Source organism: Brassica napus, chromosome A2 (assembly GCF_020379485.1).
Source record: "Brassica napus cultivar Da-Ae chromosome A2, Da-Ae, whole genome shotgun sequence".
Lineage (NCBI taxonomy): Eukaryota > Viridiplantae > Streptophyta > Magnoliopsida > Brassicales > Brassicaceae > Brassica > Brassica napus.
This window is the reverse complement of record NC_063435.1, coordinates 23,351,482-23,372,631: the sequence shown is the minus strand read 5'-3', so window position 1 is coordinate 23,372,631 and position 21,150 is coordinate 23,351,482. Positions and strand designations below refer to the sequence as shown.

The following is a 21,150-nucleotide window of genomic DNA, read 5'->3' as shown; positions in this document are numbered from 1 at the left end:
AACCATGCTGTGGTTCACGGGCTTTTGGTTAGGAAAATTCGTAGGATGGGCCTCGAGTCGTGTTTTAGGTCCCTTTGGGCCGTCTTCCGACTCGACACGTTTACTACGAGTTTTCCGCGGTTTCTAATCCGCGAAGTTTGATCGATGAATTAGAATGGCGGGAAACATAGACTGAGCTTGCTACGGTCTTCGGGAGATAGCATTCGAAGGTTTGACGAGAATGCAAGGATTGGTGTCGTATCGATGTTCGGAAAGGTTCAATCGCTACACAGCGACCGAACTTTGGCTCGAGCCCGGTCGCTATGTAGCGACCGAGCGAAACGAGTGCTCGGTCGCTACGTAGCGACCGAGCTTCGGCTTGAGCTCGGTCGCTACGTAGCGACCGAGCGGGACGATCGCTCGGTCGCTACGTAGCGACCGAGCTTTGGCCCGAGCTCGGTCGCTACGTAGCGACCGAGCGGGACGATCGCTCGGTCGCTACGTAGCGACCGAGCTTTGGCTCGAGCTCGGTCGCTACGTAGCGACCGAGCGGGACGATCGCTCGGTCGCTACGTAGCGACCGAGCTTGGCTGAGCTCGGTCGCTACGTAGCGACCGAGCGGGACGATCGCTCGGTCGCTACGTAGCGACCGAGCTTTGGCTCGAGCTCGGTCGCTACGTAGCGACCGAGCGGGACGATCGCTCGGTCGCTACTTAGCGACCGAGCTTGGCTGAGCTCGGTCGCTACGTAGCGACCAAGCGGGACGATCGCTCGGTCGCTACGTAGCGACCGAGCTTTGGCTCGAGCTCGGTCGCTACGTAGCGACCGAGCGGGACGAGCGCTCGGTCGCTACGTAGCGACCGAGCGGGACGGACGTTCAGTCGCTGCGTAACGACCTGTTTCGAGCTTTCGTCGGACGTCTCGATTCTTTCTTCCGCCAAGCTTTTTCGTAAGGAAGAATCTATTTCGAAAAGTACTCTTCGGAGAAACTCTTATTTTCTTCCTCGAACGTTTTGAATGTTTAAATTTGTCGTAACCGTTTTTGACCCCAACAGTTAGCCCCCCAGCCCGTTAGAGTTGTGACTCTAGCGGGCGGATAGATGACTTTGACAAGGTTAAGTGTATTGGACGAAATTTACAGTTAAAACTCCGCGGAAAAAAGTTGTCGAGGCGACATTCCGAACCCATACTTCTATAAGTAGTGAGCTCTTGTCATTCATTCTCTTCACACCTTTCCTCCTTCATTTTCTTCAAAACCTCTCTAGTTTCATAACTTTCCTTTCAACATGTCTTCCTCCCAAGGTGATAAGAAGGATTCCGACGTCGAGATGGGTGAGGCCACCTCTCTGGCTCCGGTTCCAACTTCTCCGGCGGAAGTGCCGGCTTGTGTTGCCGGTCATCTTTCTTTCCGAGAGAAACTAGTTCGTCGCCAAGCCGAGAAAGAATTGGCTCAGACTGGCTCCGAGTTCCCGTCTTCCTCCGCGCAGGTCGTTGCCCCGTGTCACGGGACCGGCTTCGCGGCTCTTCCCCCGCAAGTCCTACCTGCGGGATCTTCCACGACTCCGATCCTCGTCGAGGACAAAGAGAAGGCCGCTGACTCTATGCCTCCGCCTCCAGCCAGAAAAGAAATCGTTCTGGCATTGCGTGCTCCTAGCGCTGTCCAGGCTACTCAGCCTAAGAGTCGGAAGAGGAAACTGGCCAAGAGCGGTGACGGGGAGACTTCGCAGCGAGGTGGGTCGAGCCTAGCGTCGGGACTTCGCGGAAAGGTTTGTTTCTTGTTTGAATTCTCGATCGTCTGTCGTGCATTCTTTTCATGGACTTAGTCTTAAGAATTTTTTTTGTTCGCAGTTCATATCGTTGATCGATGGGATGATCAGCGAATGTGGTTCTGAGACCAGTCGTCTTTCCGGGGAGTTGGTGGAGCTTCAGGGCAGATGGTCCGAAACCGAGGCTATGTTGACGGCTGTCGAGGACTCTCACTCTGCGAAAGTGTCGAAGCTCGAGGTTGCGATAGGAGAGCTTGAGAGGGACCTCGGGAAGACGGCGAGTTCCTTGCTTAAGGAAAAGAAAACCAGGAAGGCCAAATCCTCGGAGGTGCGTCGACTCCAGCGTCAGATCGAGAGTGACGCTGGACTAGCGCGCCGCGGGATCCAAGAGGCTACGGATGCCCTTCGTGCGGAGTTTCAGGCTCGCTTGGCGAAGATTTCTGCTTCCCTGGGTTCCCTCGAGCGTATCCGGTGCAGGGACTTCGCTTTGGCGACGATTGAGGGCGGGATGGCCGTGGTTCGGTCGCTCCAAAGTGAGACTCCCCCGACCTTGGAGGCCGAAGAGGCCCGACTGTCCGGCTGCAAGGGAGATATGGCGGCCGAGGATGGCGATTTCGATCTCATCCTGGCCGACCTAAAATCCGCTTGCTTCCTTCCGACGTGTCCAGAAGACCCAGAGGGGAAAGATCCGATGGTCGGAGAGAACGGAAGCGACGTGGCTCCAGGCTCGGACGAGGCGGCGGGTGAAGAGGGAGCGTAAGTTCTGAGGGTGACTTGGGTTAGATCTCTTGCGAGAGATTTGTTTTTTTTTTTTTTTTTTATGTCTTTATGCTTCGGCCTTGAACGGCCTTGTTTGTATTTCGGGACTGGCCGTGTGTGGCTTTGAATCCCTGCCGCTCCGCGGCTTTATGGTATGATAATCGGATAACGTTTTTTATGAATTTGTGAATAGTGGGGAGGAAGGTGATGAGTTGTCGTCTCATATCCTTCTTCGATTGTGAAATGTTTTATTCGAGACCTGTTTCGAGAGTTCTTCCGCGAGATGTGAACTCTGCGGGGGCGCTGAAGGTATCGAACGTAAACATAGAGGCGTGGTTTAAGAATCTCTTATCTTTTGATATCATGCCTTTGAGATGTTAGAGACCAGTGCGCTGGGTTTAGGGCAAGACCTAGGTTTACTTTCGGTTTAAGGATTGTGCGGTGACTAACCGGCTATCGTTTTTCCTGTCGCGATTTCTTCCTGATTCGTATCGATGTAAAGTCCGCGAAAAGTTCTCGGCTTATACGACTTGTTTGATACGAATCGAGCATCTCTCCGGAGACCGGAAGTGCTAGACCAAAATTTCGGATTTCTTTTATAGCGCTATTATCCTTGTGTCGGATGTAAGAGAGTCATCTCCATGAGATGGCTATGTCTGTTTAGGACGTTTGTGAGTTCGATGTGATCAGCATCGGACTTGGTGGCGTGTGCCGTTGTTTTGATTAATTTGCGCAAAATAAATGTTAATGTGTGCATATATGTGTCTTTTTGCGGAGATTTCGTTTGCTCGGAAGAAATAATTTTGAGGCATCTTTTGCGACGTCTCGCGATGCTAAAGGTTCGATTCTCCCAAGCGGCCGACCAATTTCCGAAGACCTCGTTGCGATTTCGCGGGTGAGGATGTTTTGATAAGTCGAAAACACCAAAAGTGCGGTAAGAAGTTTTTCGATTTTTTGGGAGTATACGAGTATACGTACCCACTCCCCCCCTTTTTAATAAGGGAGGACAGCTGAATTTGCCTTTCGGCAAACTGCCTACGTACTCCTTGCGGAGATCAAGCCGTCTCGTAGTTCAGTGATTGCGAGTTGGTTCGTTTAGTGATAGTATTTTTTGAGATGCATCGCATTCCAGGTTCTAGGGATTTTTATGCCCTGCATGTTGGCTATTTCGTAAGAACCTGGTCGGACGACTTTTTCGATTTTATAGGGACCTTCCCAGTTTGCTCCGAGTTTTCCCGCGTTTCGTTCAGCGGTGTTTTGGAAGACTTTGCGAAGGACCAGATCTCCCTGATTGAACCTTCGGTTCCGTACGTTGGAGTTATAGTATCTTGCAGCGGCGTGCTGGTAGTTTTGAATTCGGATGAGCGCTCGATCCCGGCGTTCGTTAATGAGGTCGAGATCGTCCAAGAGCATAGCATTGTTGAGTTCCTCTCGTTCGGGTAAGAACCTTCTTCGAACACCGGGAAATTCTACTTCTGCGGGAATCATGCACTCCGCGCCGTATACCAAGGCGAAGGGAGTTTCTCCCGTTGCTCGCCTTGGGGTGGTACGGTGAGACCAGAGGACTCCCTCGAGTTCGTCGGCCCATCTACCTTTTTTGGCCTCCAAGCGTTTCTTCAGTCCGTCGAGAATGGTCTTGTTGATTGTTTCAGCCTGTCCGTTGCACTGCGGATATCTGGGAGTTGACTTGTTGAGTCGTATCTTCCACTTTTCGCAGAATGCCTCGAATCGGGTGGAAATAAATTGAGACCCGTTATCGGTTACGATTTCGTAAGGAACTCCATGCCTACAGATGATGTTTTTCCATACGAAATTCTCGACTTGGACGTCTTTTATACTCGCGTACGAGTCCGCCTCTACCCATTTTGAGAAGAAATCGGTAAGGACTAGAAGGAAACGCTTTTGCTTTGAATTATGCAGAGGTCCGACAATATCCATGGCCCAGCGCATAAAGGGATAAGGCGACGTGATGGAGGAAAGAACTTCGGCGGGTTGTCGGATAGTTGGCGCATGCCTTTGGCATTTTTCGCATTTTCGTGCGAATTTTTCGCAATCTCCGATCATTGTTGGCCAATAGTACCCGTGGCGTTTGATTTTCACGGCTAGTGATCTTCCGCCGGAATGGTTGCCGCATGAGCCGGAATGTATTTCCTCCATTACTTTCCTCGCCTTTTCTCCTTCCAGGCACGTCAGGAGCGGTCCGGAGAATCTCCACTTGTAGATTTCGCCGTCCACTGTTACGTAGCGTGCGGCCTGTGTTCGGATCTTGCGAGCTGACCATTTTTCGGCGGGCAGTTGCCCGTCGATAATGTAGTCTCGAATCGTCTGAAGCCATGGGGTATCACAACCGTAATCGGATTGCTCCGATGGTGGTGGTATCGTAATCTCTTCTTCCTCGTCGTCTTGACCCTCTATGAGATTGACAATGACTGGGGGTCCGATACTCGGATGTTCGATGAACTCGACCGGAATTACCCTTTTGAGTCCTGGATCGGAACTTGATGCTAAGGCCGCGAGGGCGTCCGCCTGGACATTCTCGGAACGGGGGATCCGGGTAAGGGCGAAACAGTCGAAGTCTTGAGCTAGACCTTGGACCAGTTTGAGGTACGCGTCCATCCGTTCGTCTCTGGCTTCATATTCTCCGCTGAATTGACTGGCCACTAACTGGGAGTCGCAGTAAGCGTGGAGATTGCGTATTTTTAAGCCGCGAGCCAAACGTAGACCTGCGATCAATGCTTCGTATTCGGCCTCGTTGTTTGAGGCATGGAATTCCAGTCTGAACGATTGTTCCAGGATCTCGCTTGTTGGAGATGTGAGACGGATCCCGATACCCGATCCTTGCTTGGATGAAGATCCGTCGACGTGGAGGAGCCAGGTGGAATTTGGTTCCTCGTTGGTTATTGCTCCCGTTGGAAGTTCGACCAAAAAGTCCGCGAGCACCTGTGATTTTGCGCTCGTCCTTGGTCGGTATTCGATGTCATACTCGCTCAACTCGACCGCCCACTTTGCCAATCGGCCTGATTGACTTGGGCTATGCAAAATTGTCCGTAAGGGAAAAGTCGTGAGGATAACAATCGTGTGGGATTGGAAATATGGTCGTAGTTTTCGGGCCGATGTTACGACCGCGCATGCCAATTTTTCCATCAACGGATACCTAGATTCGGCATCCAGCAAGGTTTTGCTTATGTAAAAAATAGGTTTCTGCTCCCCGCGTTCTTCCCTGATCAGGACTCCGCTTACGGCTGTTGCCGATACCGCGATGTACAAGAACAAAGGCTCTCCTTCCACGGGTTTTGCGAGGACTGGAGGAGTAGCTAAATAACGCTTCAGCTGTTGGAAGGCGTTTTCGCACTCTTCCGTCCATTCGAATTTTTTATTTCCTCGCAGGACGTCGTAGAAGGGCAGGCACTTATCTGTTGATCGTGAGATAAATCGGTTAAGTGCTGCGATTCTGCCGGTCAGTCTTTGGACTTCCCGTTTATTCTTCGGCGAAGCCATCTCGATTAGAGCGTTGATCTGTTTTGGATTTGCTTCGATACCGCGGTTGGTGACCAAGTAGCCGAGGAATTCTCCTGATGCCACGGCGAATCTGCATTTCGTCGGGTTGAGCTTCATGTTATGGGAGTTTAGTTGTGCGAAGCATTCTTCGAGATGTGACACGTGATCCCTTGCTTTGAGGGATTTGACAAGCATGTCGTCGATATAAACTTCCATCGTTTTTCCGAGTTGTTTGGAGAACATTCGGTTCACGAGTCGTTGGTAAGTTGCTCCAGCGTTTTTGAGGCCGAAGGGCATTACCTCATAGCAATAGGTTCCGCGATCGGTAATGAACGCAGTCTTCTCACGATCGTCGGGATTCATCCTAATTTGATTATAGCCTGAGAAAGCGTCCATGAAGGATAGGAGTTCGTTGCCCGCCGTTGCTTCTACCAATCGATCGATATGTGGTAGAGGGAAGCTATCCTTTGGACATGCCTTGTTTAGGTCGGTAAAATCTACGCAAACTCGCCACTTCCCGTTTTTCTTTTTGACTACTACGGGGTTGGCGAGCCAGTCGGGGTATCTTACTTCCGTTATCGACCCAACTTTAAGCAGTTTTTCGACCTCATCGTTTACTGCGGTAGCACGTTCGGGTCCCAGCTTCCGTCTTTTCTGTTTGACGGGTTTGAATGTTGGGTCGATGTTCAGCTCGTGACATGTTATGTTAATGTCGATTCCTGGCATATCTTCCGCAGCCCACGCGAAAGTATTAAGGTTCTTTTTAGACAGGTTATGAGTTCTGTCTTTAAAGGCTCGTGGAGATTGGCTCCGATCTCGACGCAGCGTTCTGGGAAGGCTTCGTCGAGACAGATCGTTACCACGGGTTCACAAGTTGGCTCGCGTTTTTCATCTAGAGCTGCGAAGATACGAGATTGCCAGAAGAATTCCGCTGAATCCTGACTTCGCGTATCTTTGCTGGAGGTCTCTTTCTCCGCTTTCTTAGGAGTAATTTCGAGGATCGGTCTCTTTCGTTTTAGTTCCGCGGCGAAACAGACCTGAGAAACTCTTGGATTTCCCCAGATTACCTCGACTCCGTTAGGGGTCGGGAACTTGAGGCAAAGATGGTAGGTTGATGGGATTGCGCGCATGGTGTTCAGCCATGGCGTCCCCATGATAACGTTGTAAGATGCGGGGCGGTCGACGACTAGAAACTCTGTGATGTTTGTCACGGTTCCGGCTTTGACAGCGAGTCTAATCGATCCGTAGGCCATGGTCGTTTCCCCCGAAAGCCCTAGCAGTGGGCTTGGGCATTTTGCGATCTCGGATTGACTGATCCCCATCTTTTCAAGAGTGTCTTTGAAGATGATATCGGCCGAGCTTCCGGTATCGATTAGTACTCTAGCGACGTCGATATCTCGAATTGTCAACTCGATAACAAGGAGATCGTTCCGAGGTTTGGCTCGATCGACCGTTTCTCCCCCCCTGAATGAGATAACATTCGCGCACGTCGAACCTCGCATGTCTGTCCTGATCGTTGAGTGGTTTTTGCGGGTTAGATTGATCCGTAAGTCCCCCTCCTTCTAGCGCCAAACTGTGGGAACCGAAATTCGCACTGTCGATTTCCGTTTAAATAAGGAAACTAAGAAAACCCTAGTTTCCCAGAGGACCCGGATATAACAAGGTATAAGCCTGGGCTCGAGAGCTGTCGGCGAGATTCCTAGTTCTAGCAACCCTAAGACGGCTAAACCTAATTGAGTCGCAGCTCGAAATAACAAAAATGGAAAGTTGCCTAAATCGCTCTAAGAGCTTTGGCTCGAGCTCGGTCGCTACGTAGCGACCGAGCGGGACGATCGCTCGGTCGCTACGTAGCGACCGAGCTTTGGCTCGAGCTCGGTCGCTACGTAGCGACCGAGCGGGACGATCGCTCGGTCGCTACGTAGCGACCGAGCTTGGCTGAGCTCGGTCGCTACGTAGCGACCGAGCGGGACGATCGCTCGGTCGCTACGTAGCGACCGAGCTTGGCTGAGCTCAGTCGCTACGTAGCGACCGAGCGGGACGATCGCTCGGTCGCTACGTAGCGACCGAGCTTTGGCTCGAGCTCGGTCGCTACGTAGCGACCGAGCGGGACGATCGCTCGGTCGCTACGTAGCGACCGAGCTTGGCTGAGCTCGGTCGCTACGTAGCGACCGAGCGGGACGATCGCTCGGTCGCTACGTAGCGACCGAGCTTTGGCTCGAGCTCGGTCGCTACGTAGCGACCGAGCGGGACGATCGCTCGGTCGCTACGTAGCGACCGAGCTTGGCTGAGCTCGGTCGCTACGTAGCGACCGAGCGGGACGATCGCTCGGTCGCTACGTAGCGACCGAGCTTTGGCTCGAGCTCGGTCGCTACGTAGCGACCGAGCGGGACGAGCGCTCGGTCGCTACGTAGCGACCGAGCGGGACGGACGTTCAGTCGCTGCGTAACGACCTGTTTCGAGCTTTCGTCGGACATCTCGATTCTTTCTTCCGCCAAGCTTTTTCGTAAGGAAGAATCTATTTCGAAAAGTACTCTTCGGAGAAACTCTTATTTTCTTCCTCGAACGTTTTGAATGTTTAAATTTGTCGTAACCGTTTTTGACCCCAACACCCGAGATAACATAACATGGTCACTGTACTCTCCTACTTGCCTAAGAAATGGAATCTGCTTGGTATAGTTGCAGGCTCTGAGCTTGGAGATGATTGTTTCCAATTCAGGTTTGAGGATGAAGCAGATCTCCGACGAGTTCTAAGCGAGAGACCCTATCAGTATGGTCAATGGATAATTATCATCCAGCGTTGGGAGCCGATATACTCTCCCACTTTTCCGTCCCAAATACCCTTTCAGATCAACATCAAAGGGATACCTCTCCATTACTGGCATGAAAAAGAGCGTAAGAACACCGGCTTGGAGCTTGGAGGTTTAGAGGACTACCAGCTCACTAAATCTTCTGCAAGAATTCGACTACTCATGGATGGCTTACAGCCTATCGTCAAGGACATAATCCTCAATTTTAACTAAGGTGAGGAAACCACCCTGGTACTGGATTATGAAAACCTTGGAAACCACTGCTCCCTCTGCAACTGCATGACTCATCTAAAATTGCACTGCCTAGATCGACAGCCTGCAAACAATCGTCTCAACGATACAACACTCCCCTATACTTTTGAGCGATCGAGAAACTTTAATAACAATGGTTCCCAAAGACTACAATCAACCAGAGCTGCTGAGGATGCAAGAGGGGATGCAAGAGGGGACGTGGTTGCAAATGATCAATTTCATCAACGACTTGATAGACAGAACAGACCCTTTGGACAACGAGTTTCTACCGTCTCTACTACCATGGGAAAAAGGAACATAATCACACCGGCCCCTAATAGACCTGCTGAGAGTAAAATTCCAGAGAGACAACACAGAGAATATCCCAGTATATACTATTATGGTAGCTCTCCTCCTTACTCGACAAGGAGAGGCCATAGACGCTCACAACAAGATGAACTACGCAGAGACTCTCCATCAGCCCTATCGCCACGTCAGCAAGGGAACGTTCAGTGGAGAGTTAAACAACCAATGACGGATATGACGGGGGCTGCCCCCCAAAATTCACTAGAGAGTGCTAGACCAGCGGTGGGTAGGAATCTTAAGATCCACGACTTCCCCCGATCCCATCAAAAGAGCAAGTTATGGACGATCTTCAACAGGCTACCCACAGATATACAAGTTGTGCAGACCCCACGGAGAGCACTGCTCACAAACAGAGGGTTCTTGTGAGCGATGCCCAAGGAGATATGGAAGTAGCTCCTCAACGTATCATCAATGCAGCCATTGAAACACAGACCATACAAGCACAACTCCGTGCGCAACATATGGTACTACCTCCTGCTGTTATACCTGCTCCCAGTGAGTCAGTTTCTAATGTTCAAGATCCACGACAATCGACTACTGTCATCACCGGAAAGAAGTAAGGAAGACCAGCCAAACCTAAGGATAAGCCCAAAGACATGCGCATTAGCCCAAAGACCTTTGTTGGGTCCTCGTCCCGTCGCCGTATTTTTTCAATTGTTCAAGCATCCCCGGGAACAGCTGCTGGATCACAGCAAGGGAGAAGAGTCGTGCGTCCTGCTACTACGTCACGAAGAAAAACCTCATCTCAAACATCAACTGTACAACTTCCTCCTCTACCACCAACAAGAGATGGAGACATATCAGGAGACTCACCGGTGTATTTTCGCCGGTCTCCTCCCCATCTTCCTTAGCTTTACTTAGCTAGAACTATTGTGGATTGGGGAACCCCATAACAGTCTAGCAGATAAAAAAGATCGACAAGAAACACTCTCCCGATATTATGCTCCTCATGGAAACAAAAAATGCTGATGATGTTGTGCTTGATAAATTAAAAGATCTAAGATTTGATTCGCATTTTATTGTTTCTGCTACTGATACTGGAAGTGGAGGTCTTCTCCTGTTATGGAAAAATGCTTTAAATATTCAGATATTATCTTTCAGCAAGAATCTCATCGACACCTTGGTGACCCACAAAGGTGCTTCCTTCCATGCCTCTTTTATTTACAGAGAACCTGAAGTCTGCAACCGACATGTAACCTGGAAATGCTTATCTCAAACTTTTGACAACCGTGCTACCCCCTGGTTATTTAACATGGGATATTAATGAAATTATTCAGAACAAAGAGAAATCTGGAGGGCCTCTTCGAGCAGAAGGAACGTTTGGAGCTTTTAGAAGCTTCCTTGCACAACACGACTTGTTTGATCTGAAGCATTCAGGCAATTTTTCGTTGTGGCGAGGGAAGCAGGGAACCCACCTTGTATACTGCAGACTCGACAGGGTCCTAGGTAACGGTAACTGGTCAGAAGTCTTCGCCAATGGCTGATGCCACTATCTGGAGTTTCAGGGGCCGGATCACCATCCATTGATGTCTTTCTTCGACGCGGAACGCCAGAAAAAATCTTCTATATTCCGATTTGACAGAAGACTTCGGGATAACGTGGAAATCAAGAAACTAGTTGCTGCGACATGGCATGCCCATTCTGAAACGACAGTACACCACCGTCTCTCGTATTGCAGGAAAGCCATTGTATCATGGAGTAGAGAGCAAGCAAGGAACAGTAAAATCAAGATTGAGCGCGAGAATATGACCAATCCGAATAGGTGTGAGAATTAGATATTGAGACTGAATGGCGAGCTTTTAGCGGCCTACAGAGCAGAAGAATAATTTTGGCGCCAACGAAGTCGTCTCATGTGGCTTGTAGCACCAGATTCTTTCATGCGATAGCTAAATGAAGAGGGGCTCGAAACAGAATTTTGGTGTTAGAAGATGCTTCAGGGAAGGTTCTGTTCGAGGAGGGACACATAGCCACAGAGATAGCTTCTTACTTCCAGAGCATCTTCTCATCGAACACTTCTGGCTCAGACGATGCTGCAGTAGACGCAACTATAGCTCGGGCGCTCAAACCGCGAGTTAGTAAGGAGGTGAATGATCGCTTAATGGAACCTCCGACTTTAGCTGAGATCAAGAAGGCCATGTTCGCAATTCATCCGGACAAAGCGCCGAGACCATATGGTTTCTCGGCCTGCTTTTCCAAGCTAATTTAATGGTGGTAGCGCATGCCAATTCCAAAGATGTCACAGAGTTTTTGGAACCAGAGTGCTTCCACTGAATACTAATGACACACACATCCGCTTGATTCCAAAACGACTAGTCCAAAACTTGTCTCAGACTATCGCCCTATCACGTTCTGCAATGTGACGTACAAGATCATCTCCAAGCTATTGTCGCTGAGACTGAAACCAGTACTACAGATGCTGATCTCCGAGAATCATTAAGCTTTTGTCCCGGGCAGAGCCATCTCCGATAATGTCTTGATCACACATGAATTATTACACTTCTTGAAGCACCCGGGAGCTGTTAAAATCTGTACCATTGTGGTAAAGACGGACATGAGTAAAGCTTATGACCATCTAGAATGGTCCTTTATTCGAAAAGTACTTCTTCGATTGGGTTTCGCCACAGCCAAGACAAAACTGTCATTCGATGCTGCAGTACAGTCTCGTGTTCGTTCCTTATCAATGATTCAACTCGTGGTAAGGTATTTCCACTGAGAGGCATCAGACAAGGAGATCCTCTATCGCCATATATCATCATCCTCTGCAGCGAGGTCCTTTTGGTTCTCTGTGTAGAAGCTAATCACAGTGGACATCTCGCCGGAATCTGCACTGCTCGAAGAGCGCTTCGAATCAACCATTTTCTGTTTGCTGATGACACCATGTTCTTCTTCAAGACGGATGAGGAAAGCTGTGACACACTCACGCACATTCTCTGAATTTATGAGCAAGCTTCGGGGCAGATGATAAATGTCAACAAATCTTCCATCACCTTTTCGACTAAACCGCCTCAGGAGACACATTCTTGTGCCAAATCTTGCCTTAGGATTGTCAAAGAAGGCGGTGTTGGAAAGTATCTCAGACTTTCAGAACATTTTGGCCGGAGGAAGAAAGATCTTTTCACCTCCATTGTTGATCGGATCCAAGTCAAAGCCAATAGTTGGTCGTCGCGGATGCTTTCCCCTGCAAGTAAGCTGGTGATGCTTAAGCATGTCTTATCTGCTATTCCTACTCATGCTAGCATCTGCTTCGAACTCCCGATGAGCCTATGTAAGCGAATCCAATCGGCACTCACTAGATTCTGGTGGGACTTAGCGGATAAGAAGAAAATTTGTTGGATAGCTTGGAGCAAAATTACATTGCCAAAAATCATGGGAGACCTTGGTATTAGAGATATTCAGCTCTTTAATATAGCTTTACTGGCCAAGCAAGCCTGGCGGTTAGTCTCAGCGCCTGACTGTCTACCTCTCGGATTCTATTGGGTAAGTGTTGCCAAAACAAAAGTTTTCTCGACCTACCTCCTACTCCGTCATCGTCTCACGGGTGGAGAAGTGTCTTTTTGGGACGCGACCTTCTGGTAACCAACCTAGGAAAAGTTATTGGAGATGGAAACTCAACCAGAGTGTGGCAGGATCGCTGGATTAAATGGAAGTATTGGACGTCCATTTGGACCACCGATTGAGATGGATCAAGATCTTATGGTTACTGACTTATTAAGAAGAGGTTCCAACGAGTGGAATGTTCCTAAAGTTAAATCCTTGTTCCCACTCATCTCGAAGGAAATTCTCAGCATCTCCCCGAGCACATTAGGAGCTAATGATGCCTTCGGCTGGACACCTACCAAGGATGGATTCTATTCAACCAAGCCAGGGTATTTCGTAGCGATGAAGAACACAGCAGCTCTCAATAATTAAACGGATTCATCACTCGAGTTGGAATGGACGAAAAAAGGTCTGGGGATCACCCTGCCTCCCAAACATTAAACTCTTTATGTGGAAATTGGTTAAAGGTGCTTTAGCACTAGGAGCTAACTTGGAAAAATGAGGTTGTGGGCCTGTTCTCTGCCCGAGATGGGAGAAAAAGAAACTGCTGAGCACCTCATACTTCATTGGTTTGCTAGAGAAGTCTGGATGGAAGCTCCATTTCATCGTATGATTGCGTTCGACCAGTTCAAATCATTAAAGGAAGCTATGGCTGCCAGAATTAAACTGAATTGTCTCCCTCCAACCGGAGTAACGTCACATGTTTTTCTATGGATCTGCTGGAGCCTATGGACAGCGAGAAGTAAGCTAATCTTCGAGAACAAGGCTCTTACACCTTCTGAAGTTATCCACACTGCCATTAGTAGTGCTAGGGAATGGAATCTGGCACAAACCACGCTAACAAGCACAACTACAAGCACAGATTCATACACTCGCTCTGCAGTACCCGCCCACATCGAGAGCCATGATTGTGTCTCAATCTTTACTGATGCAGCTTGGCGTCCTACCAACGGAGTTACAGGTTGTGGATGGATTCTCAAGGACCCGATATGGACCGCAACTCAGCATGGTTCTAGATGCTTCGATTACATCCCATCGGCCCTGGTAGGGGAAAGTTTAGCAGTTCGTTTGGCCCTCTCCCACGCATTGTCTTATAGTTTCTCCAAAGTCTGTGTGTTCTCAGATTGTCAGGTGCTCATCAGAGAACTTTCTTCGAAGTCACAACCGGTAGAACTCTACGGAATCGCCTGTGACATCGATATCCTATCCTCCTTGTTTGAATCTTTCTCTTTGTCTTTTATTTTTAGATCCTTGAACTCTAAGGCGGACCTTCTCGCTAAGGCTGCTATTTGAAATGTTGCTTTCTCCACATGATGATTTTCTTGTGCTGTTTAAGTTAATCTAAGTGTTTGGTGTTCAAATAAAAAATCAAAATATAGAGGAATACTATTCTTCTTCTATAAATAGAAGAAAAATATTAATTTTTATTTGAGAAAAAAATAGAAATGAGTTAGAGTGATTTCAACTCTAAATCTAATACTATAAAGAAAAGCGTGACTCTCTTCTCCTTCATCCACGTAAGTAAATAGATTATTGAGAGCTTGACACGTGTCTATCTCTCTAATGGACTTCAGTATTATTTTGGTTTGTCATGTTAAAGGGTTCGAACGTTTGGGCTATGAAAAATTCACAGACAAGGTCACGACGTTCTCTTTCTTCGATGATGTCGACTTTAGATTAGGATGTCCTTTAGATTAGGGCTCTTCGTTTTCTCAAGCACGAAAAGGGGCAACAATGGGGATTCTGGAATCTATGTGTCGATCTACGTTCCTGGCGTTTCGTCTGTGGTTCATCTTCCCCATTCATCACAAGATGAATCTCGATCCATCATTCAATGCTCCTTATCTCTCATTCCAGGCGGTGGAATTCAATCTATAAAAAGGTCCATCTCCATCCCATAAATATCATCCTCACCATCGTACTTATCTCACGAGAGAAACTTCGTTTCTTTTTTTGACATCGAGCTAAACTTCTTTCAGTATTATACGTAACTCATTTGTCATACTCTCTGATTTGAAAGCGGATCGTTGTTCTTCCACCTTGGATGTCCGACTTTTCAGGCTTATGGGTTTCATGGCCGAGAGTTTCAGTCCTTAACAAAAGAAGCTTTCATCATCATCCTAGATTCTTATTAATGTCAATCAGTAAGTAAACTTTTCCTTTTCCGTTCTTCCCGTCCACATGGAATTTACATTCTACATTTTTAAAATTTTGCATCTGTGTTTGACGATTGAAAATCAGAATCCGATTTCAATCTATGGATCTGAAATCAAGCGCTGGCGATTGAAAAATGTTGTATGGTAAAACTCCAGATTATTTTATGTATAGAAGATAATGCTCCCACGTTCTTTATGGACGTGTGTCAAATTCGCAATTCTTCAGCATACCAATAAGCCGAGAAAGAAGCCTTGGGAAGGATCCAAAGAAAACAGGTTACGTAAGAATCAGTGGTATCAGCTTCTAAATCTTTTCGCTCTCTTATTTATATTATGGGATTATATTGACACACAGAAACAAAAAAAGAGTCGATAGGCAGAGGAAAGAAAAACGGAACAGAGCTGAGGATTTTACATAGATCCACTTCTTGCTCTGTTCTTCTTATTCTTCTCTTGGTCTGTTCACAAATTTAAAAATGATTGGCTTATCTTCGTAATGGGGGTTGAAGAATATTCACAGGCCACAGCTTTGATAAGAAATGATCCAAGTTTTTATTTTATTCAAGATTTATGGTCTTTCACGTTTACCAAAAAAATTTAAGAATCTACAACCAATTAAGTTTCTTCATCTCTTTTATTAAGATCTTGAAGATATACATAGATGAACATCCCATTTTTATTAATGTTGATACACTCTCTTATGTGTACATAAGCTCTAACAGATGACTTCTCCGAAACATTTTTTTTAAAAGGGTAAAAGATTCAATCTCTTGCTTTTTATTTATGATTTAGACAAGATCGTATATATATTTGGTGTGATAGTCTTATCGTTGTTCTTTATATTGTTTCAACATAATCCTCATAAATATTTTTATTTCTTTGAACTATTAGCTGGTGTATGTAGTAAAAACCCTCCCAAAAGCAAAACAAGTGGTTGAGTTCACGGATAAAATTCAGCATCAAGCTTCATCAAATTTGGCAGACCTGGAAAATGCCGGTCTAAACTAAAGGGTAAAGTCTCATAAAAAAGATCGAACGGGTTAGTAAAGAATACACATGTATATTATAATAAGCAAAAGGGTCTGTTAACTATAATTCGTTTGGGTTTATAAATAAACAAAAAAAGTTTCAAAATCCACCGACTGATATAAGAGACCACAAGTTGTGATTAAGCACCTTGATTAACACATTAATTAGGAAATGAACAAAACCAAATTATTGATGTAATAGATGATAACGAATTGTTAATAAAAAAAAAAGATGATAACCAAAATCTGTGGGGTTGAACAAACAAAAAAGAGAACTCCAAGAAGAAAAAGCTTGAAAGCATATGAAGAAAAGGATGTATTGTCCTTAATATCATAATTACCCATGGTTAAATTAATAGGTGATTACCATCTCCAAATAGATGAGTATTTAGTGGTGACAAATAATTATGATAATAAAGTAATATACACAAGAGATTCACTAGAACATCCATCAAACACTTGCATACTCTGAATTCTAAAGTGTTTATAAGGCAGGTGGTCAAGAAGTTAACCAAAGACAGTTATGGTCTAAGGAATGTAGAGAACATCAACCACAGATTACAAAGTTGTAACCCGGTGACCAATCAATTATGAACCTTAATAGTATTTTTAGTTAAAATAAATTAAATTATTTAACTAAATTTATATTATCAGTTTATTTATTCGTCCGCCCGTAGGGCGGGTTTACCCTAGTAATATTATATAGGCAAATATAAAGGTTGTCAGAGATGGCCTAACAAACCAAAAAACGAAGGTTGAATGATTTATCTCTAAAATTAATGATTGATGGGCAGAGAGACATTTAAAGGGGGAAGTAATGTATATTTTGTTTTGAAGTCTTTTGTGTATGTTTTATGCGAATTTCTCAAACATATTAGTGTCTTGTAACTTCCGTTCTCTTCAATGTTCCAGCAATATCTGCTTCCATCTCAATTTTGCGTTTTTAAGGATTTGATTCAAATGACTAAGTTTCAAACTTTACCCTTCTTAAAGCCAGATAAAACGCTCTAGTCTTTGATCTTCATAGTCTAAGCCTTAAAGGGTTCCAAGTTCCTCTGACTGGCTAATTATACAAGTAGAGAGAATCTCATGTTGGGTAATCCTTTAATTAAGATATAACCGTACAAATTAATTATTATTTTCAAACCGGCCTAGCCCAATAAGGAAATTGATAGATTGCTACCCAATACAAATACAAAATATGAAAATATTGACCTAATTTTCAAATCTCATGCGAAGCCCAAATATTTATTTCATTCGTAAAACATTGATAAACCGATCCATTTAAAAAAGAAAACGGTTCAATACAACATCACTCTCAATTTTTTTCATCCTTGCCTCGACAATTCTATGAATAATTCATATTTTCATATGCATAGAGTAAAGCTAAACTGTATTATCTATTTGTTTCCCAAATATTTGACCAGTAAGAATATGTTGTGAAATTTCTCAAGACTTCATCCCCATTAGTAGATCCTCAATTTGCTTTCACTACAACATTTATTATGAAATCTTATCCATTTAACATTATTCGCAATGAGATCCACAAAACTTAAGTTGTTGATCCCTTAACCACAATGTTTCAAGCAGTGGCGGAGCTAGCCTATAATCATGTGGGTCAAATGACCCGTATGAATTTTTGAAAATTTTTTTTGCATGTATTACGTACAGAAACATATAATGAGTTTTGCTTACTGACCCTCGTAAAACACTTGTATCATCAGTTTGACCTTTGTCAAAAACATTTCTTCCTTCGCCATTGGTTTCAAGTTAGTGAATTTGAGAGTCTTTTTTGTTTCAGCGTACTAGGCAATGTGGATGAACCGACATCGAGCCACTAAGCTTTTTTGGTTTGACAAATGGTGGGAAGGAGTCAAGGAGATAAGACCTCCTATAAAAGCATGTCCAAAAGAAGTTATATAACTTTAAATATAGAGTTTTTTCCTCTATAAAAAGAAACTTTAAAACTTCAAATTTGGAGTTTTGAGAAGTGAAACTTCATATTTGGAGTTTCACTACTCAAAACTCTAAATTTGAAGTTTCATCTTTTATTTGCATTTTAGTCCCAACAATTAATTACACATCACATTTATGATTATTAAGTATTTTGCTTATCGTTTTAATCCATAGAATTTTTATATCTCATAAATATTTCAATTTTTTTAATAAATTCAAAATTTTCACATAAATTTATATAAAAAGTTAAAATAGTATTTTAAATATTTTAAAACTAGAATTAGACAACAACAATATTACAAAAAGAAACTTTATAATTTTTTTTTAAAGATACATGAAGACATAATTATTAAACAAGTTTAAATATTGCAACAAAACTAATAGTCTGGTAAAATTTCTCCGGAACCTCCAAAATCTTCAAAATATTGTCCAAACAAATTATGTGTAACCGAAGATGGACATTACGGAAATAATTTCGTAAGTGTGTCTAATTTTAAAAAAAAACAATTCATGAAATCTGAACAAATAAAATGATCATAAATTAGTATCTATTATTCTGTGAGACATTTCACAAAGTGAAATTGATGTTAATGATAACAAGATTTTTATCATATGTGTTGCCATTTATATAAGTTAGTTTTTCTTCATAGAAAATGCTACAAAAATGTAAAATTAGTAATCATTTATTAGAACACAAGCTGACTTCCCCCTTATTTACTGGAATTTGATCAAAAAATTTGCCAAAAGAAGAGAAAAGAACATTATTTTTCATGAACAATGATTTTATGTCTTTGTACTTTGTTTTTTGAAATAAATTAAAATTTAATAATGTTGTTTTGATTATATTCAAAATGCAATAAAAATTTAATCATAATTAAAGAGCATCAGTTTTTCAATGGGCTTTAGGCACAAGTCCGGACCAGCACTGGTTGATCTTAGAGATATATGTAAACTCATATGGTTAACAAGACAATAATAAAAGTCTAACTAATACTAAAAAGGCAGTAATGGGCACCAACTTCATTGATGTTTTATTACATAAGTAGTCGAAGACAGTTAAAAGTTACAAGGCTTTTTAGCTATAAGTTGAAGTGCACAGTGAGTAAGTTTTAGACTATTAATTAACTAGTATGGTTATAAAGTCGTCATGGGCATGTGTAACCTGGGGGAATACGACGACCACAAGCGCCTGAAAGGATGATGATATTAGGTGGGAGACTTAGACGTGGTGCATCCACCAACTCACACAGGCAATCAAGTGCGTCAGTGTCATATCGATCACGGATGATAGAACAACATGGCTGCACACTACGGATTCTTGGGAGTTTATTTACGATATTGCCACATATTCGTATTTGGGGGACAGTCTTTGGGCAAGTGCTACGAGGTGGAGACTGTGATGGGGGAGGATTTGGTGAAAGGGATGGAAGAGGCAGTGGCGGTGGAGAAAATGGTTGTGGTGGAGGTGGTGGCGGACATGGTGGCGGAGGTGGTAGAGGTATTCTTGGTGGTGCCATTATAGATGGAGGTGCTGGGATGCGTGGAGAGGTTGGAGAACGGCTTTGGACGACTTGGGTTCTGGCGAGGAGAAAAATGTTGAGTGCAAGGAAGAGAGCTACGATTTTTAATGAACAATGTAGGGCCATTTTGTTTCTGGACGACCACAAGCGCCTGAAAGGATGATGATATTAGGTGGGAGACTTAGACGTTGTTTCTACGGAACTTGGTGAACTCAAATGAAGTGAAGTTGAGGGTATTTGTAGCGATTTTGGAGCTACATTAACAATAACCATTTTGGAGCATCTCCAACAATGAAACCAAATTTGGTGTTAAAATTACATCAAATTTGGTGTTTTGATGTTATAAATTTTTTGCCATCTCCAACAATAACACCAAAATTTACACTAAAGTAATATTACATATTATTTGATGTTTTCAGTTTTATTTTTTTATATTTTTTATAATATGTTTTTTTGTCCTCATCTTTTTTTGTCATCATATTTTTTATTATTTGTAATTGATAAATAATTATTTTATCCAGTTTATATTATTATATTATATTTTTCTTACTTGTAAATGATGAATGGTAATAGTCATCTATATTATTAAAAGAGAAGTACCAAATAGAAATACCCATTAATTTTATCATTTATTTACATTAGAATGCCATTGAGATATTTATTGAACATATATTTAAGTATGCTTGTTGTTTCCTAATTTAAATTATAGATTTAAGCATTTAATGTCTTTTTCTAATTTAAATGATAGATTTCCTTAATCAAATTTTAACCAAAATAGATTTTCTAATATATTTCTTATTAACATATTAAATGTTAAGCTAGATGGGCTTCCAACCTAAAACCAATTGATGCTAAGTGGAGTAGCTCATCTATCTTATATATTGCTAAGGATCCCTTCCAATATCCGATGTTGGACATTTATCCCTAATACGCCCCCTCGAGATGATGGCTCTTTGAGCGTCAATCTCGGAATGTTCGGGCAAAGATCGATGGGCCAATTTTGGGCCAGATCGATGTGGATCGGGTTGGACTGCGTGGATCTGGCTCTGATACCATGTTAAGCTAGATGAGCTTCCAACCTAAAACCAATTGGTTTTAGGTTGGAAGCCCATCTCACTTAATATTAAATAATTTTAATATTTGTTAGTAATAAATAATAAAATAAAAAATCACATATCATAATCAATTTATATAACATATAAATAAAATATAAATAGTTATTCATATATTATTAATATAATGCTTTCATAATATAAGTCCAATTAGTTATAAATATTGGATTTTTATATGATACATTGTGATATAATTAAAATCACAAAATATAATTATTCAAAGTAATAAATAAAATTGTTATGTTTTAAAATGTTATATTATCAATTGTGTCTTGGTAGCATTCCCGCCTTGATCAATTGTAAATTGAATTTTTAGTGGATTCAGAGAAGTCACCTTTGAGTAACGTTGACCCAAACGAACCATAGTTTATGCACAACCTGTTCGGTTAATTTGTAGTATTAATTAGTTGATTATTTAGATGGCATACCTCTGGT

At 43.7% G+C, this 21,150-nt stretch overlaps 1 long non-coding RNA gene across 5 annotated transcripts; it reads left to right on the top strand.

Moving 5' to 3' along the window:
* Positions 1-10,873: 10,873 nt before the first annotated feature.
* On the top strand, positions 10,874-16,235 carry LOC106423664. Of its 5 annotated transcripts, none has more exons than XR_007317794.1 (3): positions 11,223-14,825; positions 14,923-15,087; positions 15,185-16,235. It is a non-coding gene; the product is annotated as an uncharacterized LOC106423664 (long non-coding RNA). The 5 variants fall into 5 exon arrangements; XR_007317791.1 differs by having other exon boundaries at positions 11,237-14,825; positions 14,964-15,087; XR_007317792.1 differs by having other exon boundaries at positions 10,874-14,825; positions 15,004-16,235.
* Positions 16,236-21,150: the final 4,915 nt, after the last annotated feature.